Below are 24,433 nucleotides of genomic sequence, written 5' to 3' on the forward strand. Positions count from 1 at the left end.
TGTTGTCATTGTTATTGGTTCTTCAAGTGTTCAGAAATATTGACTGTTCTGTTATTTCTTATTGTAGCTGAGTGAGCTGTGACTTACATCTAAAATGAGTCTCTGGGGAGAGAGAGGAGGAGACCACTGCCTCTATAACGAGTCTCTCTGGGGAGAGAGAGGAGGAGACCACTGCCTCTATAATGAGTCTCTCTGGGGAGAGAGAGGAGGGGACCACTGCCTCTATAACGAGTCTCTCTGGGGAGAGAGAAGGGGACCACTGCCTCTAAAATGACTCAAGACACCAGTTCTAAGAGGTAAGTGATTAATTGTAAATATATACAGTTCTCTTAAAGCTAGATTCCTTAACGGTGAAACCATCCGTTTGGGATGTTACAACAACAAAGATGTTACTACAAACAACGAACACAGTTTTCTTTCCCTCTCGGACATCGTTGCACACGCTGCGGATGCTCTTCTCCCTCCGGTATCAACAAATCACTGTTCATCAGATATGAGGAGTTAGAGAGTCAAATGTGGTCAACTCTGAATCAGTAGCGGTGCGTGGGTAAAATCACTGGGGAGGCAGCCATATTAAAACCCATGTGTTGTGATCATTTCATTGTGTGCTCTATAACCTGTTAATTCATATGCCTTGACACCGTGATATATAGGACTAAAGGCCTAGACAATAAGACACAGTGATATATAGGACTAAAGGCCTAGACAATAAGACACAGTGACCATATAGGACTAAAGGCCTAGACAATAAGACACTGTGATATATAGGACTAAAAGCCTAGACAATAAGACACACTGATATATAGGACTAAAGGCCTAGACAATAAGACACTGTGATATATAGGAGTAAAGGCTGAGACAATAAGACACAGTGATATATAGGACTAAAGGCTGAGACAATAAGACACTGTGATATATAGGACTAAAGGCTGAGACAATAAGACACACTGATATATAGGACTAAAGGCCTAGACAATAAGACACGTGATATATAGGAGTAAAGGCTGAGACAATAAGACACAGTGATATATAGGACTAAAGGCTGAGACAATAAGACACAGTGATATATAGGACTAAAGGCTGAGACAATAAGACACAGTGATATATAGGACTAAAGCCTGAGACAATAAGACACTGTGATATATAGGACTAAAGGCCTAGACAATAAGACACCGTGATATATAGGACTAAAGGCTGAGACAATAAGACACTGTGATATATAGGACTAAAGGTCTAGACAATAATACACAGTGATATATAGGACTAAAGGCCTAGACAAAAGACACAGTGATATATAGGACTAAAGGCCTAGACAATAAGACACCGTGATATATAGGACTAAAGGCTGAGACAATAAGACACAGTGATATATAGGACTAAAGGCCTAGACAATAAGACACTGTGATATATAGGACTAAAGGCCTGAGACAATAAGACACAGTGATATATAGGACTAAAGGCCTAGACAATAAGACACTGTGATATATAGGACTAAAGGCTGAGACAATAAGACACAGTGGCAGAATAAATTTAACCACACCTTTGTTTTATCACAAAACCGGATAGAAACCTCTGTCCAGTGAAATCCACAAAGCATATTGCATGTAACAAACAGTTACATGACCTACAGCATGGTCAAGGTAATGTTTCTGACATTTTCTGACCACTGAACAACTATTGATTTAGAACCACAGAGAGTTACAGCAAGTCACAAAGAAAACAGGAGCTGCTTCCACTGTTCCAACACCAGTTCAACCAAAAATAATTTAGTCCAATCAACATAAGCTAAATATGATGTGGCTGTGTGTGTGGCAAGTAGAAAGATAATGTTGACTCACCCTACTTGTAAAGAAACACAAATGCCATCCTCCTGTCTTTCATGTTGACAAAACAGTCTATCACTCTGTCACACAGTACCCACTTTAATGAATGAATGGTTGGATCAGAATCGCCGTTATAATCATTAGCCATTACGGAGAATTAAGTAAAACCACAAGTCCAAATCCCTATCTCCATCCATGGCTAATTTAGGAAAGGGCAAGATTTACCTAGCTGCCAAGCAAGCCACAACGAGATGCAACAATTCAAGTTCTTCTGTCAATGAAATATTCTCTCAATGGGATTTGATAGGAGTGAAGCCAAATCCAAACTGGCTTCCCTTGACACAGTTTTTTGTGAGCCAGGACCATTCAGACAGTTAAACTCACTCAGTTTAGCTCAACGCTGATTGGCTAATGGATTAGGACCTGCGCCGCTTCCTGTGTGAGGCAAGGGTGCGTACTCTGCGAATGTTGTAGAGCATGAACCTACAGGATCGGGTCACCGCCAGAAGGGGAAAGTAGAAATACAACCCATATTCATGTTTATTTATTTTCCCTTTTGTACATTAACCATTTGTACATCGTTATAACACTGTACATAGCCATAATATGACATTTACAATGTCCATTCCTTTGAAACGTGTGAGTGTAATGTTTACTGTTAATTTTTTATTGATTATTTCACTTTTGTTTATTATCTATTTCACTTGCTTTGGCAATGTAAACATATGTTTCCCATGCCAATAAAGCCCCTTGAATTGAATTGAATTGAATAGATGTCCTACATGTATAGAGACAGAGGGGTGCTGTTTCGCTCACTCAGATGCTTTCTCCTCTGAGATACATTCAGCCTCTTGTGAATTGAAGGAACATTATGAAACGCAGAGAGGCGAAAGATGAATGGTTTTATTTTTTGTATTTTTTGATGGCATCCATGAATACCTGCCACTGCTCTGAGTTCAACTCGGGATACCCAGTACCACGAGTGGCTCATCTTTTAGCCAGGTACATCTCTATGGTAACGAATCCTTCAGAACTAACCTAAGTGTTATACTATCGAAGCAAGCTACAGCTACATCTACTCAGGCATTTATAAAGCTAGCCAGCTTCAGTTAGCCAGCTTCAGTTAGCCAGCTTCAGTTAGCCAGCTTCCCTTAGCCCGCTTCAGTTAGACCGCTTCAGTTAGCCAGCTTCAGTTAGCCAGCTTCAGCGTCACATTCCAGGTCAAGCATCATCCATACTACGATGGTGGAAATTGCTCACCCGCCTGCCGCTATTAAAGCCAATTTCTGCTTGATCTGGCAATGTGGTATATGGTTCGGAGGATCAGCCAGAAGAGGACTGGCCACCCCTCATAGCCTGGTTCCTCTCTAGGTTTCTTCCTAGGTTCTGGCCTTTCTAGGGAGTTTTTCCTAGCCACCGTGCTTCTACACCTGCATTTCTTGCTGTTTGGGGTTTTAGGCTGGGGTTTTGTACAGCACTTTGAGATATCAGCTGATGTAAGAAGGGCTTTATAAATGAATTTGATATGATCAGTTAAGCAATTGTGGAGCCTCCAGAGGCTTGGAGGCCAAATTGAGCTTTGTACGGCGATGCCATGCGCCTCCCAAATTTTGCAACAATGCGGAGGGCTCCGTATAGCTCCGCATTGACATGATTGGTTGATGGTAGGTGGGGCGGGAGGTTTAAACTTCCTGATCATCAGCTCTGCTCTACTCAGCAAAGTGAAGAAGTATGAATACCCTGACTTCTTGTCAATGCAGACGGCGGATTGACCACGCAGAGTTTCCTCTAGCAGGCTTTTAACTGCTCGTGAATGAGGCACATTGCTAGTCGAACACCGAACACTTCGTTGAGATAATGCTGAAATATCAAATCCATGAGTGCGGCCGTGTCAGATTAAACCAGCAGGAGGATAACACATTTTCATTTCGCCGAAATCACAATCAAAGAAAAGTTATCTTGCAAATTCAGCAGGCTATGTTGTGAAATAGGTTTTAGAAGTTCCTCCTTTATTTTATTACTTAGCGTTAATACCGACTTAAGATGCTTTGCTAATATAATATACTTTCATAAGCACACCAATCTGTTTAACAGCTTGTTGCGTTGTGGCTGTAGACATATCATCCATAGAAGGTTTGTGGTAGGCTGTCATTGTAAATAAGAATTTGTTATTTTTTATTTTATTTATTTATTTCACCTTTATTTAACCAGGTAGGCTAGTTGAGAATAAGTTCTCATTTACAACTGCGACCTGGCCAAGATAAAGCAAAGGAGATCGACACATACAACACAGTTACACATGGAATAAACAAACATACAGTAGAAAAAGGCTATATAGTGTGTGCAAATGAGATAGGATAACGGAGTTAAGGCAATAAATAGGCCATGGTGGCGAAGTAATTAAAATATAGCAATTAAACACTGGAATGGTAGATTTGCAGAAGATGAATGTGCAAGTAGAGATACTGGGGTGCAAAGGAGCAAGATAAATAAATAAATACAGTATGGGGATGAGGTAGTTGGATGGGCTGTTTACAGGTGGGCTATGTACAGGTGCAGTGATCTGTGAGCTGCTCTGACAGCTGGTGCTTAAAGCTAGTGAGGGAGATATGTGTCTCCAGCTTCAGTGATTTTTGCAGTTCGTTCCAGTCATTGGCAGCAGAGAACTGGAAGGAAAGGCGGCCAAAGGAGGAATTGGCTTTGAGGGTAACCAGTGAGATATACTTGCTGGAGCGCGTGCTACGGTGGGTGCTGCTATGGTGACCAATGTGCTGAGATAAGGCGGGGCTTTACCTAGCAAAGACTTGTAGATGACCTGGAGCCAGTGGGTTTGGCGACGAGTATGAAGCGAGGGCCAGCAAACGAGAGCGTACAGGTCGCAGTGGTCAAATCAAATCAAATCAAATTTATTTGTCACATACACAAGGTTAGCAGGTGTTAATGCAAGTGTAGCGAAATGCTTGTGCTTCCAGTTCCGACCATGGTGGGTAGTATATGGGGCTTTGGTGACAAAACGAATGGCACTGTGATAGACTGCATCCAATTTGTTGAGTAGAGTGTTGGAGGCTATTTTTATAAATGACATCGCCAAGTCGAGGATCGGTAGGATGGTCAGTTTTACGAGGGTATGTTTGGCAGCATGAGTGAAGGATGCTTTGTTGCGAAAATAGGAAGCCGATTCCAGATTTAATTTTGGATTGGAGATGCTTAACCTGTTACATCTAGACGTTCCGCTTAGCGGAACCCCGACAGCCAATGGGAAGACATGGCACGAAATACAAAAAGTACTAAAATACCACAATTCAATTTTCTCAAACAATCAACTATTTTACACAATTTTAAAGATAAGACTCGTTAATCTATCCACATTGTCCGATTTCAAAAAGGCTTTACAGCGAAAGCAAAACATTAGATTATGTTAGGAGAGTACATAGACACAAATAATCACACAGCCATTTTCCAAGCAGGGAATTATGTCACAGAAACCCAAAACACAGCTAAATTGTGCACTAACCTTTGACGATCTTCATCAGATGACACTCCTAGGACATTATGTTATCCAATACATGTATGTTTTGTTAAATCAAGTTCATATTTATATCCAAAAACAGCTTTTTACATTGGCGCGTGATGTTCAGAAAATGTATTTTCCACCATAAACTTCCGGTGAATTTACAAAAATACTCTTCATAAACATTGACAAAATACATAACAATTATTTTAAGAATTATAGATACACAACTCCCTTTATGCAATCGCTATGTCAGATTTTAAAATAGCTTTTCGGCAAAGCACATTTTGCAATATTCTGAGTACATAGCTCAGCCATCACGGCTAGCCATTTTGACACCCGCCAAATTCGTGGCACACTAAACTCAGATTTAGTATTAGAAAAATGGTATTACCTTTGCTGATCTTCGTCAGAATGCACTCCCAGCACTGCTACTTCCACAACAAATGTTGTTTTGTTCCAAATAATCCATAGTTATGTCCAAATACCGCCGTTTTGTTCGTATGCGTTCAGGTCACTAGCCAAAGGGTAACGCGCGAGCGCATATAGAGTGAACAAAGGGCTATATCTGTTCCTAGTTCCACATTTTTTGAATGGGGCATGCTTATTTAAGATGGTGAGGAAGGCACTTTTGAAGAATAACCAGGCATCCTCTACTGACGGGATGAGGTCAATATCATTCCAGGATACCCGGGCCAGGTCGATTAGAAAGGCCTGCTCGCTGAAGTGTTTTAGGGAGCGTTTGACAGTGATGAGGGGTGGTCGTTTGACCACAGACCCATTACGGATGCAGGCAATGAGGCAGTGATCGCTGAGATCTTGGTTGAAAACAGCAGAGGTGTATTTAGAGGGCAAGTTGGTTAGGATGATATCTATGAGGGTGCCCGTGTTTACGTTTTGATGTTTTACCTGGTAGGTTCATTGATCATTTGTGTGAGATTGAAGGCATCAAGCTTAGATTGTAGGATGGCCGGGTGTTAAAAGCATGTCCCAGTTTAGGTCACCTAGCAGCACGAGCTCTGAAGATAGATTGGGGGCAATCAGTTCACATATGGTGTCCAGAGCACAGCTGGGGGCAGAGGGTGGTCTATAGCAAGCGGCAACAGTGAGAGACTTGTTTCTGGAAAGTTGGGTTTTTAAAAGTAGGAACTTGAATTGTTTGGGTACAGACCTGAATAGTAAGACAGAACTCTGCAGGTCATCTTTGCATTAGATTGCAACACCGCTGACTTGCCTAGCTAAATAAAGGTTAAATACAAAAATAAAGGCTCTGCATGGTCAATCTGACGTCTGCATTTGCCATGCAGCATTTTACGGTGATACGGCCTTTGCAGAAGTCAGGGCGTTCATACTTCTTGTTCTCCGAGGAGCAGTGCAGAGCTGTTGTCAAGGAAGTGAGTTTGTGTTTATACAGGACCTCCCGCCCCACCTACCATCAACCAATCATGTCAATGCAGAGCTATATGATTTATCCAATCTTTAAATCGGTCATCTTCCTCAAATGAAGGGGGCGGATGACACAGTCTGTGTGAGAGGAAGGGTATCTGATTTCATTGGTCCTCAACTAGTGGCTCAGACACTTCATTCAGGATAAGTGGAGTTAGCTCTGAGTTTACCTGCCTAAATGAAGAGTTTGGGGTTCGACTAGCCATGTGCGACACACAGTTATAAGCTAACTAGACTTAGCAGCGGACGATACACCATCATAGTATGGATGAAGCCGGACCTGGAATGTGAAGCTAACTGAAGCTGGCTAGCTAACTGAAGATGGCTAGCTACCTGAAGATGGCTAGCTACCTGAAGATGGCTAGCTACCTGAAGATGGCTAGCTAACTGAAGATGGCTAGCTAACTGAAGAGGGATAGCTAACCGAAGCTGGCTAGCTAACTGAAGCTGGCTAGCTAACTGAAGATGGCTAGCTAACTGAAGCTGGCTAGCTAACTGGAAGCTGGCTAGCTAACTGAAGCTGGCTAGCTAACTGAAGATGGCTAGCTAACTGAAGAGGGATAGCTAACTGAAGCTGGCTAGCTAACTGAAGATGGCTAGCTAACTGAAGATGGCTAGCTAACTGAAGATGGCTAGCTAACTGAAGCTGGCTAGCTAACTGAAGATGGCTAGCTTTATAAAAGACAGAGTAGAAACCACTCAGTGCTGCTGTTTTCCCAAATGTGGATTCATTTAAAAAGAAACATCAGGACTTATACAGTAGAAGGTCCATTATACAGTTGTTAAAATGAAGTTCATGAGATATTGATGAGGTATTGATGAGGTGATCTCTCCCTGTTTTGTTCAGTGTCCAGAAGCCCAGAGCAGAGTCCCCTACAACCAGCCCGCTATCAATGAAGAGTGATCAGCCACCTGCTTTCAGCCAGGAACCATTACCAGATGACAATAAGGAAGTGGAGAGGTTGGACAGTGAGGATGCATTAAAGATCACACACAACCTTCTAGACAGAAGAAGTAAGACTGTGTTTCATACAATATTACAAAGAACGGTACAAAAGCCCTTATAAAACACACACACACACATAATTATGAGTCCCAACTCTCATTGTTTTCCTACAGGTCAAACTCTGCTGACAGTCCAACAAGACATTAAGGCTAAACTGAAACACAAGTATCAACACATATCTGAAGGAATTGGACACCATGGAAACCAAAGTCTGTTAAAGGACATCTACACAGAGCTCTACATCACAGAGGGTGGAAGTGGAGGACTCAATAATGAACATGAGGTTAGACAGATAGAGATGGCATCCAAGAAACAAACCACACAAGAGACACCAATCAAATGCAACGACATCTTCAAGCCTTTACCTGGACAAGACAAACCTATCAGAACTGTGCTGACAAAAGGAATCGCTGGCATTGGAAAAACAGTCTCTGTGCAGAAGGTCATCCTTGACTGGGCAGAGGGAAAAGCAAATCAGGACGTTCATTTCATGTTTCCTCTTCCTTTCCGTGATCTGAACCTGAAAAAGGACCAATACACTCTGATGCAACTTCTTTCCCACTACTTCTCAGAGCTGAAAGAGATTGACAGCATTGAAGATGGTGAAACCAAAACTGTTTTCATTTTTGATGGTCTGGATGAGTGTCGACTTACTCTAGACTTCAAAAACAAAGGGAAGTGCTGTGATGTCACGAAGCCAACCTCAGTGGATGTGCTGCTGACAAACCTCATCGAGGGGAATCTGCTTCCCTCTGCTCTCCTCTGGATAACCACACGGCCTGCAGCAGCCAATCAGATCCCTCCTGATTATATTGACCAGGTGACAGAGGTACGAGGGTTCAATGATCCACAAAAGGAGGAGTATTTCAGGAAGAAAATCCCAAATCAGAATCTGGCCAATGAAATCATCAAACACATGAAGACATCAAGGTGCCTCCACATCATGTGCCACATGCCAGTCTTCTGTTGGATATCAGCCACTGTCCTTGAGATGATACTGAAAGAGGCAGAGAAGGATGAAGTCCCCAAAACCCTAACCCAGATGTACTCACACTTCGTCCTCATCCAGATTATTGTGAAGAACAAGAAGTACAACAAAGCCACAGAGACAAACCCAAAGGAACTGTCTCAGTCAGACAAAGAGATGATCCTGAAACTGGCAAAGCTGTCTTTCCAACAACTGCAGAACGGCAACCTGATCTTCTATGAGGAGGACCTGAGAGAGTGTGGCCTTGATGTCACAGAGGCATCAGAGTACTCAGCATTGTGTACAGAGATCTTTAAAGAAGAATCTGGGCTGGACCAAGAGAAGGTCTACAGCTTTGTGCATCTGAGCATTCAGGAGTTTCTAGCAGCAGTGCATGCTTTAGAATCATGTCTTGGCAAGAATGGGAATATGTTTTCCCCACCCAACAGTCACTAAGGGTCAAGATTATCATGAAAAGACCCGATTCAAAGTCAAGTCAGACAAGTTTAGGTCAGACAGGATGTTTAACTTACACAGGAGAGCAGTGGACCAGGCCTTGAAGAGTGAGAATGGACACCTGGACCTGTTCCTCCGCTTCCTTCTGGGTCTCTCACTGGAGTCCAATCAGAATCTGTTACAAGGCCTTCTGACACAGAGAGGAAGTACAACACAGAGCAATGAGGAAACAGTTAAGTACCTCTCATTCAATATCAAGTACAAATCCTCACCAGAAAGGATCATCAACTTGTTCCACTGTCTGAATGAACTTGGTGCCAACTCTCTAGTTGAAGACATGCAGACCTCCCTGCGATCAGGAACTCTTTCTAAAACAGAGCTAAAACCTGACCAATGTTCAGCCCTGGCCTACCTGTTACTGATGTCAGAGGAGGTGCTGGAGGAGTTTGACCTGAAGACATACAACACATCAGAGGAAGGTTATCAGAGGTTGCTGCCGGTAGTGAAAACCTGCAAGAGAGCACTGTAAGTTCTGTTATTGTGTTGATGTATACAGTATCATTATAATGAAGGATTTGTATATCTAACAGATTATCTCCTCTCTCCAGACTGGATCACTGTAAACTCACGTATGAATCCTGTGAGACTCTGGCCTCAGCTCTGCAGACACCAAACTCCCCCTGAGAGAACTGGACCTCAGCTACAGTGATCTGGGAGACAGAGGAGGGAGCTGCTCTGTGTTGGATTAACCAGTCCACTCCACAACATACAGACACTTGTGTGAGTTAACTTCCTTCAGTATCCACTGTGGGTGTTTATATATTTTGTATTTAGTTAGTGTGTGTGTGTTTTTAACATTGTCTAATCATGTGCCCTTCTGTTTTTGTCTTAATGCATATCATTAAAGCTTTGCGTATTTAACAGTGTATCGACATATCTCCTCTCTCCAGACTAGCTGGCTGTAAAATCACATATGAATCATCTTGTGAGACTCTGGCCTCAGCTCTGCAGACACCAAACTCCCCCCTGAGAGAACTGGACTTAAGCGACAATGACCTGGGAGACAGAGGAGTGAAGCTGCTCTGTGTTGGACTAACCAGTCCACTCTGCAACATACAGACACTTGTGTAAGTGCATTTTCTTCAGTATCCACTGTGAGTATTTATACAGAACATTTTGTATGTAGTTAGTATGTTTGTGTTTTTAACATTGTTAAATCATGTGCCCTTCTGTTATTGTCTTAATGCATCTCATTATTCTTAAAGCTTTGCATATTTAACAGTGTATCGACATATCTCCTCTCTCCAGACTGGATCGCTGTGACCTCACATATAGATCCTGTGAGACTCTGACCTCAGCTCTGCAGACACCAAACTCCCCTGAGAAAACTGGACCTCAGCCACAACAATGACCTGGAAGACAGAGGAGTGGAGCTGCTCTGTGTTGGACTAACCAGTCCACTCTGCAACATACTGACACTAGTGTGAGTTAAACATCTTCAGTATGAGTTATTATGTGGATGTTTTAAACATGTGTTAATCATGTGCTCTTCTGCCCTCTAGTCTAGGTCACTGTGGTCTGACAGAGGGTTGCTGTTCACATCTGGCCTCAGTCCTGAGTTCACCCAACTCACAACTGAAACAACTGGAGCTGAGAGACAATGACCTGCAGGACTCAGGAGTTACACTGCTGTCTGCTGGACTGGAGGATCCAGACTGTAAACTACACACACTGGGGTAAGTGTGTGTGTGTGTGTGTGTGTGTGTGTGTGTGTGTGTGTGTGTGTGTGTGTGTGTGTGTGTGTGTGTGTGTGTGTGTGTGTGTGTGTGTGTGTGTGTGTGTGTGTGTGTGTGTGTGTGTGTGTGTGTGTGTGTGTGTGTGTGTGTGTGTGTGTGTGTGTGTGTGTGTGTTTGTTTGTTTGTTTGTTATCAGAATCCAGATGTGTCATCTCATAATCCAGAATCACTGTTGTGGCTGAGGTCTAGTTAATTTTACTCTGTTTTTAAAATCTGAACTCAAGAAGCAGATACCACCCCTCTCAAAGCCCGTTAAATTCACCTTTTTGAAGGGTTTTAAATTCACCCTTTTGATGGGTTTTACTACCTCATCTGCCTTCCCTATATCAAGGTGTTTGGTACTTTCTGAAATCACCTATGGGGAAAAATGAAAGGTGGAAAAACGATTGGAACCATTTTCCTCTTTGACTGCTAGGTTTTATGGGTATTATGACTCATACTGTGGTACTCTATGGTGTGTAGATGGGTGACAAAAATAAACAATTTTGAAATCAGGCTGTAACACAACAAAATATGGAATAAGTCAAGGAGGATGAATACTTTCTGAAGGCACTGTATAGTCAACCAGTCTAACTGTCTATCCTGTCCTCTATCCACCATAAATAATAGTCCCTGTATAGTCTACCAGTCTAACTGTCTATCCTGTCCTCTCTCCACCATAAATAATAGTCCCTGTATAGTCTACCTATCACACCCTGATCAGTTTCACCTGTCCTTGTTATTGTCTCCACCCCCTCCTTGTTTTCCCCAGTGAATTTATCCCTGTGGTTCCTGTCTCTCTGTGCCAGTTCGTCTAGTATGTTCCAAATCAACCAGCGTTTTCCCGTTCTCCTGCCTTTGCTATTCTTTTTTTTCTAGTCCTCCCGGGTTTTGACCCTTGCCTGTTCTGGACTCTGTCACCGCCTGCCTGACCATTCTGCCTGCCTGACCATGAGCCTTTCTGCCACTCTGTACCTCCTGAACTCTGATCTGGTTTTGACCTTTTGCCTGTTCACGACCATTCTCTTGCCTACTCCTTTTGGATTATTAAACATTATTAGACTCCAACCATGCGCATCTGGGTCTCGCCTTCTGTCATGATACTACCAGTCTACCTGTTTATCCGGTCCTCTATCCACCATAAATGGTGTCAATAGTGGATTGGTTGTCCAGATCTGCAATAGGATAACTAGCTAATATCATACCACACATACAATCATTCAAATATTTAATATACGAACATGGTGCGTCACTGAAAGAACAGTGAAGACATGAGACACGCAGCAAAAAAAACTCCCATATTGATCTTGTTTAATGACGATACAATTATCATTATTATTATCTAGCCTACAACACCACATTGCAATGAATAATTGTCTTACAAAATTCCACTCTTGGATGTAAACTGCAGTGAAAATTTCATCCAAATAATGGCGCAAAAGCCCTTTGATTTAGAATATTTAACTCCATTGATTACATTTGGATCAGTTGTGGGTCTCAACTCTCAACAGCTTATAGGAAAGGCCAGTCTGGCCTTGATTAGGTCTCGCTTTACCGCAGCCGCCGGGTCACTCAAGCAGACAGCACACAGACACTCCACGCTGTTTGAACTCAGATTCTTCCAAAAAACAACGATGGTGCTTTTCACATTGCTTGTTAATGTTAATCCTTGTTTTCTCTATTGTACTATTAGTTTGTGTATCTTTCTCTCTCTGCAAAACGTGACTTCAATAAAAGTGTCAGCAGGCTTCGGTTCGGCTGGCAGCTGAACGAAGTGTGGTCACGAGTGTGCTCGCATACTCCCCTAAAAGACCTTTGCTTGAAAAACAAAGAAAAATAGCTGTTTGTTCATTCTGAGACGCCGTAGCCAGTATACACTTCTCAAAATAGTCAGAATTAATCTGACTAATCATTTTTATGTTTTTGCGGAGGAGATCTTAATTGTGCAATTTTACTAACTAAGATGTTTGGTACTGTATTTACATCTAACTAAGATGTTTGCTGTAATATATCTTAAGTGGAAAAAATGTGCAGATAAACAAGTCATCTCTCATTGAATGACAACTTAATTGAAGAATCTCTATTGTTGACCAATCACAGACGAAGGGGCGTAGACTTTGGCTATCGACTTCAGCTTGCCTCGAGAAAAATGTTATGTGCACGAACAGCCAAAAAACCTGAAGACCAAAATGAACAAAAACGTCACAAAATGTCTTCATAATAAATGCAAGAACTGTCCCAAACTGTTTATTGGATGGGAAGCATGCAGATGCCTTAAGCTGGCACGTGGCTAAAATAATGGTAATTGCTAACTAGCTAGCTGGCTAGCTAAATGCAGTTAGCTAAATGCACACGTTAGCTCTAATACAGATTGTTACCAGTGGTGGTGTAGATCAGCATGTTTGTGCAACAGCATGTTTTGAATTAGATAGATGTGACATTTAGACAAAGATTTTAGCTATCTATTCAAATGTGATTAGTGTCCCCTGGGAAACACTCACCAACACTTTGGTTCCTACCCTGTCATAACTCCAACCTGGCTTTTTAATTTGTTGTCATGCTAAACAACACCAACCATAGAATTAGAATAATCATTCTATTTATGTTTCCAACAGTTCAAGTGTTTTGATCTATATAAAATAAAAAATCTATCGAAAAAACTGCAAGATTTGGTTGAAAAGTTAGATTTTCTGCCCATATTGTGCAGCCTTGTATCAACCTGGAAATTTTACCAGTATATGCAAACATTTTGTGGCACAGAAAGAAAGGTGAAAAGTAATATCTTTTTCAGATGTTTTAAAAGTTAGTAGGATTAATTTACACTATAGGCCCAACGTAGGCTATATCTCAATCAATTTAAAAATAGATTATTCTGGTGCTCCTAAATTTGATGTGGTGCTCCTAACTTTTTAAAGTTAGGAGCACCAGTGCTACCAATGAAAGACAATGTTTCCCCATCTCAGACTCAACACAGAGGCAGACAGAAGTTACCATTCTGTCACCAGAGATGTGTGTGCTAAGTTTCCCTCTACTCCCCTCAGTCTAGGTCAGTGTGGTCTGACAGAGGGTTGCTGTTCAGATCTGGCCTCAGTCCTGAGTTCACCCAATTCACAACTGAAACAACTGGAGCTGAGAGACAATGATCTGCAGGACTCAGGAGTTACACTGCTGTTTGCTGGACTGGAGGATCCAGACTGTAAACTACACACACTGGGGTAAGAGAGAGAGAGAGTGTTTGTGTGTGTGAGAGTGATCCAGGCTTACCCAAAACATTTACCAAGAATTTAGTTTTTTACAAAATAAAATATTGAATCTTTCATCTCTCTGTGTTTCCTAATTTTCCTTAAATTCGCAAGTATGTCACGAATGTATCTTGCAGGAGAAAGCATCCGAGTGGCGATTCTAATCCAACCATTAACTCATACATTGTTCTGCTCCTGGCCTGAGAGGATAGAACTTCAATATGTAGCTAGATGTAGAAGGCTAATGTTATCTAGCTAACGTTGCCCATGAATGGAAGTTAGGCTAGCGAGCATTTTAGCCATGTAGCCTAGGACAACAAACAAGAGAAGTGTGTACTGTATGACAGAGTGATAGACTGTGTACTGTATAACAGTGATAGACTGTGTACTGTATAACAGAGTGATAGACCGTGTACTGTATAACAGAGTGATAGACTGTGTACTGTATAACAGTGATAGACTGTGTACTGTATAACAGAGTGATAGACAGTGTACTGTATAACAGTGATAGACTGTGTACTGTATAACAGAGTGATAGACCGTGTACTGTATAACAGAGTGATAGACTGTGTACTGTATAACAGTGATAGACTGTGTGCTGTATAACAGAGTGATAGACTGTGTACTGTATAACAGTGATAGACTGTGTACTGTATAACAGTGATAGACTGTGTACTGTATAACAGAGTGATAGACTGTGTACTGTATAACAGAGTGATAGACAGTGTACTGTATGACAGAGTGATAGACTGTGTACTGTATAACAGAGTGATAGACTGTGTACTGTATGACAGAGTGATAGACAGTGTACTGTATAACAGTGATAGACTGTGTACTGTATAACAGAGTGATAGACTGTGTACTGTATGACAGAGTGATAGACAGTGTACTGTATAACAGTGATAGACTGTGTACTGTATAACAGAGTGATAGACAGTGTACTGTATGACAGAGTGATAGACTGTGTACTGTATAACAGAGTGATAGACTGTGTACTGTATGACAGAGTGATAGACAGTGTACTGTATAACAGTGATAGACTGTGTACTGTATAACAGAGTGATACTGTATAACAGAGTGATAGACAGTGTACTGTATGACAGAGTGATAGACAGTGTACTGTATAACAGAGTGATAGACTGTGTACTGTATGACAGAGTGATAGACTGTGTACTGTATAACAGAGTGATAGACTGTGTACTGTATGACAGAGTGATAGACTGTGTACTGTATGACAGAGTGATAGACTGTGTACTGTATAACAGTGATAGACTGTGTACTGTATAACAGTGATAGACTGTGTACTGTATAACAGAGTGATAGACTGTGTACTGTATAACAGAGTGATAGACTGTGTACTGTATAACAGAGTGATAGACTGTGTACTGTATAACAGAGTGATAGACTGTGTACTGTATAACAGAGTGATAGACTGTGTACTGTATAACAGAGTGATAGACTGTGTACTGTATAACAGAGTGATAGACTGTGTACTGTATAACAGAGTGATAGACTGTGTACTGTTTAACAGAGTGATAGACTGTGTACTGTATAACAGAGTGATAGACTGTGTACTGTATAACAGAGTGATAGACTGTGTACTGTATAACAGAGTGATAGACTGTGTACTGTATAACAGAGTGATAGACTGTGTACTGTTTAACAGAGTGATAGACTGTGTACTGTATAACAGAGTGATAGACTGTGTACTGTATAACAGAGTGATAGACTGTGTACTGTATAACAGAGTGATAGACTGTGTACTGTATAACAGAGTGATAGACTGTGTACTGTATAACAGAGTGATAGACTGTGTACTGTTTAACAGAGTGATAGACTGTGTACTGTATAACAGAGTGATAGACCGTGTACTGTATAACAGAGTGATAGACAGTATACTGTATAACAGAGTGATAGACTGTGTACTGTATAACAGAGTGATAGACTGTGTACTGTATAACAGAGTGATAGACTGTGTACTGTATAACAGAGTGATAGACTGTGTACTGTATAACAGTGATAGACAGTGTACTGTATAACATGACAGAGGAACATGTTTTTTCTACTTGTACTAACACGCACACACAGACATCAGTACCATGAACCATTCTTTACAACGTGCAGTAACTCTCTGTGGTTCTAAATTAATAGTTGTTTAGTGGTCCAGAAATGTCGTGAAACATTAACTTGCTTGACCATGCTGTAGTTCATGTAACTGTTTGTTAAATACAATATGCTTTGTGGACTTCACTGGACAGAGGTTTCTATCCGGTTTTGTAATGAAACAAAGTTGTGGTTGAATTTATTCTGCCACTGTGTCTTATTGTCTAGGCCTTTAGTCCTATATATCACTGTGTCTTATTGTCTCAGCCTTTAGTCCTATATATCACTGTGTCTTATTGTCTCAGCCTTTAGTCCTATATATCACTGTGTCTTATTGTCTCAGCCTTTAGTCCTATATATCACGGTGTCTTATTGTCTAGGCCTTTAGTCCTATATATCACTGTGTCTTATTGTCTAGGCCTTTAGTCCTATATATCACAGTGTCTTATTGTCTCAGCCTTTAGTCCTATATATCACGGTGTCTTATTGTCTAGGCCTTTAGTCCTATATATCAGTGTGTCTTATTGTCTCAGCCTTTAGTCCTATATATCACAGTGTCTTATTGTCTCAGCTTTTAGTCTTATATATCACTGTGTCTTATTGTCTCAGCTTTTAGTCCTATATATCACTGTGTCTTATTGTCTCAGCCTTTAGTCCTATATATCACAGTGTCTTATTGTCTCAGCTTTTAGTCCTATATATCACTGTGTCTTTTTGTCTAGGCCTTTAGTCCTATATATCACTGTCTTATTGTCTAGGCCTTTAGTCCTATATATCACTGTGTCAAGGCATCTGAACCAACAGGTTATAGAGCAAACAACGCAATTATCACAACACATATGTTGTAATATGGCTTTCAAAGCCTGATCCCCTTTCCGTCTCCTTCCAAAAAAGTCCACCTGTTTACAATGAAGACTGTAGGCACTGAATGACAACGTGGAGGTGATGTTTTAGATCATAATTAGATTATTTCTCAGCAGTGTAACGATACTGTTATACCAGATTATGTTTCCCAATCAGAGAAGCTGTAGAGCGCAGAGGCCTGTAGAGAGGCCGACAAACATTACTATTTGTATTTTCCACATGTTTTTACCATATCTATCTGATAAGGTGTGTGTGACTGATGATGAAGTTTGTCCTCTACTCCCCACAGTCTAGGTCAGTGTGGTCTGACAGAGGGTTGCTGTTCACATCTGGCCTCAGTCCTGAGTTCACCCAACTCACAACTGAAACAACTGGAGCTGAGAGACAATGACCTGCAGGACTCAGGAGTTACACTGCTGTCTGCTGGACTGGAGGATCCAGACTGTAAACTACACACACTGGGGTAAGTACAGCTGTTTCAATCAGGTCGGTACTGAGCTTCGTAAAACAAATCCTCTGAAAATCTGATGTTTCATCACAATGTTTGTTTCATGGACAAATGTCTGGGTGTCCTAAAAGATGATTGACACCAGTACACCAACCTAGACAGCTCTTGTTTGTCTCTCTGTAGGCTGTCTGGCTGTCTGGTCACAGATGAGGGCTGTGCTGCTCTGTCTTCAGCTCTGAGGTTAAACCCCTCCCACCTGAAAGAGCTGGACCTGAGCTACAATCACCCAGGAGACTCTGCAGGAGGACTGCTTTCAGCTGCTCTGGTGGATCCCACATATAAACTGATGAAGCTGAAGTAAGTCAGAATAGATGTCCTAATAGTGTGAGCAGCGGTTGTGTCATATGTAGTGTAGTAGGTTCAGTAACTTTATTTTATTTATTTCCCCTTTATTTAACCAGGCAGGCAAGTTGAGAACAAGTTCTCATTTACAATTGCGACCTGGCCAAGATAAAGCAAAGCAGTTCGACAACATACAACAACACAGAGTTACACATGGAGTAAAACAAACATATAGTCAATAATACAGTAGAAAAATATGTCTATATACAATGTGAGCAAATGAGGTGAGATAAGGGAGGTAAAGGCAAAATGGCCATGGTGGCAAAGTAAATACATTATAGCAAGTAACACACTGGAATGGTAGATTTGTAGTGGAAGAAAGTGCAAAGTAGAAATAGAAATAATGGGGTGCAAAGGAGCAAAAATAATATATAAATACAGTAGGGTAAGAGGTAGTTGTTTGGGCTAAATTATAAATGGGCTATGTACAGGTGCAGTGATCTGTGAGCTGCTCTGGCAGCTGGTGCTTAAAGCTAGTGAGGGAGATATGTGTCTCCAGCTTCAGTGATCTTTGCAGTTCGTTCCAGTCATTGGCAGCAGAGAACTGGAAGGAAAGGCGGCCAAAGGAGGAATTGGCTTTGAGGGTGACCAGTGAGATATACTTGCTGGAGCGCGTGCTACGGGTGGGTGCTGCTATGGTGACCAGTGAGCTGAGATAAGGCGGGGCTTTACCTAGCAAAGACTTGTAGATGACCTGGAGCCAGTGGGTTTGGCGACGAGTATGAAGCGAGGGCCAGCCAACGAGAGCGTACAGGTCGCAGTGGTGGGTAGTATATGGGGCTTTGGTGACAAAACGGATGGCACTGTGATAGACTGCATCCAGTTTATTGAGTAGGGTGTTGGAGGCTATTTTGTAAATGACATCGCCGAAGTCGAGGATCGGTAGGATGGTCAGTTTTACGAGGGTATGTTTGGCAGCATGAGTGAAAGATGATTTGTTGCAAAATAGGAAGCCAATTCTAGATTTAACTTTGGATTGGAGATGTTTGATGTGAGTCTGGAAGGAGAGTTTACAGTCTAACCAGACACCTAGGTATTTGTAGTTGTCCACATATTCTAAGTCAGAACCATCCAGAGTAGTGATGCTGGACGGGCCGGCAAGTGCAAGCAGCGATCGGTTGAAGAGCATGCTTTTAGTTTTGCTTGTATTTAAGAGCAGTTGGAGGCCACGGAAGGGGAGTTGTATGGCATTGAAGCTCGTCTGGATGGTTATTAACACAGTGTTCAAAGAAGGGGCCAGAAGTATACAGAATGGTGTCATCTGCATAGAGGTGGATCAGAGACTCTCCAGCAGCAAGAGCGACATCATTGATGTATACAGAGAAAAGAGTTGGCCCAAGATTTGAACACTGTGGCACCCCATAGAGACTACCAGAGGCCCGGACAACAGGCCATCCGATTTGACACATTGAACTCTATCAGAGAAGTAGTTGGTGAACCAGGCGAGGCAATCATTTGAGAAACCAAGGCTGTCGAGTCTGCCAATAAGAATGTGGTGATTGACAGAGTCGAAAGCTTTGGCCAGGTCAATGAATACGGCAGCACAGTATTTTTCTTATCGATGGCGGTTACGATATCGTTTAGGACATTGAGCGTGGCTGAGGTGCACCCATGACCAGCTCTGAAACCAGATTGCATAGCGGAGAAGGTGCGGTGGGATTCGAAATGGTCTGTAATCTGTTTGTTGACTTGGCTTTCGAAGGCCTTAGAAAGGCAGGGTAGGATAGATATAGGTCTGTAGCAGTTTGGCTCAAGAGTGTCCCCTCCTTTGAAGAGGGGGATGACAGCAGCTGCTTTCCAATCTTTGGGAATCTCAGACGATACGAAGGAGAGGTTGAACAGGCTAGCAATAGGGGTTGCAACAATTTCGGCAGATCATTTTAGAAAGAAAGGGTCCAGATTGTCTAGCCCGGCTGATTTGTAGGGGTCCAGATTTTGCAGCTCTTTCAGAACATCAGCTGAATGGATTTGGGAGAAGGAGAAATGGGGAAGGCTTGGGCGAGTAGCTGTGGGGGTGCAGTGCTGTTGCATGCAGTAGGGGTAGTTAGGTGGAAAGCATGGCCAGCCGTAGAAAAATGCTTATTGAAATTCTCAATTATAGTGGGCTTATCGGTGGTGACAGAGTTTCCTATCCTCAGTGCAGTGGACAGTTGGGAGGAGGTGTTCTTATTCTCCATGGACTTTACAATGTCCCAGAACTTTTTAGAGTTGGAGTTGCACGAAGCAAATTTCTGTTTGAAAAAGCTAGCCTTGGCGTTTCTAACTGCCTGTGTGTATTGGTTTCTAACTTCCCTAAAAAGTTGCATATCGCGGGGGCAGTTCGATGCTAATGCAGAACGCCACAGGATATTTTTGTGTTGGTTAAGGGCAGTCAGGTCTGGGGAGAACCAAGGGCTATATCTGTTCCTGGTTCTAAATTTCTTGAAAGGGGCATGCTTATTTAAGATGGAGAGGAAGGCATTTAAAAAAAATAACCAGGCATCCTCTACTGACGGGATGAGGTCAATATCCTTCCAGGATACCAGGGCCAGGTCGATTAGAAAGGCTTGCTCGTTGAAATGTTTCAGGGAGTGTTTGACAGTGATGAGTGGAGTTCGTTTGACCGCTGACCCATTACGGGTGCAGGCAATGAGGCAGTGATCGCTGAGATCTTGGTTGAAAACAGCAGAGGTGTATTTAGAGGGCACGTTGGTTAGGATGATATCTATGAGGGTGCCAGTGTTTGCGGCTTTGGGGTTGTACCTGGTGGGTTCATTAATAATTTGTGTGAGATTGAGGGCATCAAGCTTGGATTGTAGGATGGCTGGGGTGTTAAGCATGTCCCAGTTTAGGTCACCTAGTAGCACGAGCTCTGAAGATAGATGGGGGGCAATCAGTTCACATATGGTGTCCAGAGCACAGCTAGGGGCCGAGGGGGGTCTATAGCAGGCGGCAACGGTGAGAGACTTGTTTTTGGAGAGGTGGATTTTTAAAAGTAGAAGTTCAAATTGTTTGGGTACAGACCTGGATAGCAGGACAGAACTCTGCAGGCTATCTCTGCAGTAGATTGCAACACCGCCCCCTTTGGCTGTTCTATCTTGTCTGAAAATGTTGTAATTAGGGATGAAGATTTCAGAGTTTTTGGTTGAGGACATGATGGTAGAATTAAGGGGAAGTTTACCCAACAGGCTGAGCACTCCAACACAGCATACATCATCACCACATGAATACTCTTCTTCTGCATCTCTGATATCCTGTTGGATTTGTACTCCGTTCTGTATGCAGTAGGTAGGATAGAATACCTGTATGTCTCTAGTAATGAATTGTACTCTGTTCTGTATGCAGTAGGTAGGATAGAATACCTGTATGTCTCTAGTAATGAACTTGGATAGTGCACCAGAACACAACAACATGGTTTAAATGTTGACTGCTTTATTAGGGCTTTGTCAGCCAATAACCTGTTTCTCCTCCAGTGTGGATCATGGTGGAGAGTGCAGGCTGAAATCAAGGCTGAGGAAATGTAAGTCTCTTCAATCCTAATTAACTGCATATTCAGAACTATAGTAACATAGCTAAGTGTTATGACAATGGGGTTTGATTAATTACTATGTCTACAGATGCCTGTCATCTCACCCTGGACCCAAATACAGCAAACCCAGACCTGTTACTGTCTGAGGGGAACAGGAAGGTGACACCGGTGGTGGAGAAGCAGCGTTATGAAGACCATCCAGACAGATTTGACCGTTATCGCCAAGTTCTCTGCAGCGAAGGCTTATCTGGATCTCGTTATTATTGGGAGATTGACTGGGATGGTGGTTGGCCTGCCATTGGTGTGGTGTACAAAGGAATGATGGGAAGGGCATGTATTGGACTCACCAGCAATTCCTGGTGTATGTATGGCTCTGACAGCGTTTATGACTTTTACAATGCTGGAGTCCGTAGTAGATCCATCCTTGGCCCTGTTTCTAACAGAGTTGGAGTGTATCTGGACTGGCCAGCTGGTACTTTGTCCTTCTATAGTGTGTCCTCCTCTGGTACACTGACACACCTTTACACATTCTACACCACATTCACTGAACCCCTCCATCCTGGATTTGGGTTTCTTTTGTTGAAAACCTCCTCAGTGACCCTGTATCAGATCAATGACCAATACATTCAAAGGTGAGTCATAGTTGACTAAGGGTAAATCCTTGAAGTCGGAAGTTAACCTTAGCCAAATACATTTCAACTCAGTTTTTCACAATTCCTGACATTTAATCCTAGTAAAAATTCCCTGTCATATGTCAGCTAGGATCACCACTTTTTTTCAGAATGTGAAATGCCAGAATAATAGTAGAGAGAATGATTTATTTCAGCTTTTATTTCTTTCATCACATTCCCAGTGGGTCTGAAGTTTACATACACTCAATTAGTATTTGGTAGCATTGCCTTTAAATTGTTTAACTTGGGTCAAATGTTTCGGGTAGCCTTCCACAAGCTTCCCACAATAAGTTGGGTGAATTTTGGTCCATTCCTTCTGACAGAACTGGTGTAACTGAGTCAGGTTTGTAGGCCTCTTTGCTCGCACACGCTTTTTCAGTTCTGCACACAAATTTTCTATGGGATTGAGGTCAGGGCTTTGTGATGGCAACTCCAATACCATGACTTTATTGTCCTTAAGCCATTTTGCCACAACTTTGGAAGTATGCTTGGGGTCATTGTCCATTTAGAAGACTCATTTGCGACCAAGCTTTAACTTCCTGACTGATGTCTTGAGATGTTGTTTCAATATATCCACATAGTTTTCTTCCTCATGATGCCATCTAGTTTGTGAATTGCACCAGTCCCTCCTGTAGCAAAGATCCCCCACAACATGATGCTGCCACCCCTGTGCTTCACGGTTGGAATGGTGTTCTTCGGCTTGCAAGCTTCCCCTTTTTCCTCCAAACATAACGATGGTCATTATGGCCAAACAGTTCTATTTTTATTTCATCAGACCAGAGGACATTTCTCCAAAAAGTACGATCTTTGTCCCCATGTGCAGTTGCAAACCATAGTCTGGCTTTTTATGGCAGTTTTGGAGCAGTGGCTTCTTCCTTGCTGAGCGGCCTTTCAGGTTATGTCGATATAGGACTGTGGATATAGATGCTTTTGTACCTGTTTCCTCCAACATCTTCACAAGGTCCTTTGCTGTTGTTCTGGGATTGATTTGCATTTTTCGCACCAAAGTACGTTCATCTCTAGGAGACAGAATGTGTCTCCTTCCTGAGCGGTATGACGGCTGCGTGGACCCATGGTGTTTATACTTGCGTACTATTGTTTGTACAGCTGAACGTGGTACCTTCAGGCGTTTGGAAATTGCTCCCAAGGATGAACTAGACTTGTGGAGGTCTACAATTTTTCTGAAGTCTTGGCTGATTTCTTTTGATTTTCCCATGATGTCAAGCAAAGAGGCACTGAGTTTGAAGGTAGGCCTTGAAATACATCCACAGGTACACCTCCAATTGACTCAAATGATGTCAATTAGCCTATCAGAAGCTTCTAAAGCCATGACATCATTTCCTGGAATTTTCCAAGCTGTTTAAAGGCAGTCAACTTAGTGTATATAAACTTCTGACCCACTGGAACTGTGATACAGTGAATTATAAGTGAAATAATCTGTCTGTTAACAGTTGTTGGAAAAATTACTTGTGTCATGCACAAAGTAGATGTCCTAACTGACTTGCCAAAACTATAGTTTGTTAACAAGAAACTTGTGGAGTGGTTGAAAAATGAGTTTTAATGACTCCAACCTAACTGTATGTAAACTTCCGACTTCAACTTGTGTGTGTGTGTGTGTGTGTGTGTGTGTGTGTGTGTGTGTGTGTGTGTGTGTGTGTGTGTGTGTGTGTGTGTGTGTGTGTGTGTGTGTGTGTGTGTGTGTGTGTGTGTGTGTGTGTATATATACCAAAAATATATGGGGCATTGGAAATGATGCAGATAATTGCATTGATGGAAGCAACAATCTATCTTCAATATTAAAGCTGAACCCCCCCTGATTATTATCAACAGCTGTAACAAGTTGTCCACTGTAGGAAACCCTCACTGGTACCCTAATTTATAGAAAGATCCATGTATGCTATACAGTATAAAGTTGTAGTTTGTTTAATCACGGTCAGTCTGTCTGCTATCCCAATACCAGAGACCTTGATGGAGACTGTTGTCTCAAACCTGGACCTGAGAACACCAGAGACCATGGTGGAGAGTGTTGGATCAAGCCTGGACCTGAGAACACCAGAGACCATGGTGGAGAGTGTTGGATCAAGCCTGGACCTGAGAACACCAGAGACCATGGTGGAGAGTGTTGTATCAAGCCTGGACCTGAGGACACCAGAGACCATGGTGGAGAGAGTTGTATCAAGCCTGGACCTGAGAACACCAGAGACCATGGTG

General features: G+C 42.2%; 1 pseudogene; it reads left to right on the top strand.

The window, feature by feature from the left end:
- The first annotated feature begins 270 nt into the window (after nt 1–270).
- Nucleotides 271–24,423, top strand: LOC106591460 (NACHT, LRR and PYD domains-containing protein 12-like; annotated as a pseudogene).
- The last annotated feature ends 10 nt before the right edge of the window (nt 24,424–24,433 follow it).

This window comes from Salmo salar, unplaced genomic scaffold (genome assembly GCF_905237065.1).
Source record: "Salmo salar unplaced genomic scaffold, Ssal_v3.1, whole genome shotgun sequence".
NCBI lineage: Eukaryota > Metazoa > Chordata > Actinopteri > Salmoniformes > Salmonidae > Salmo > Salmo salar.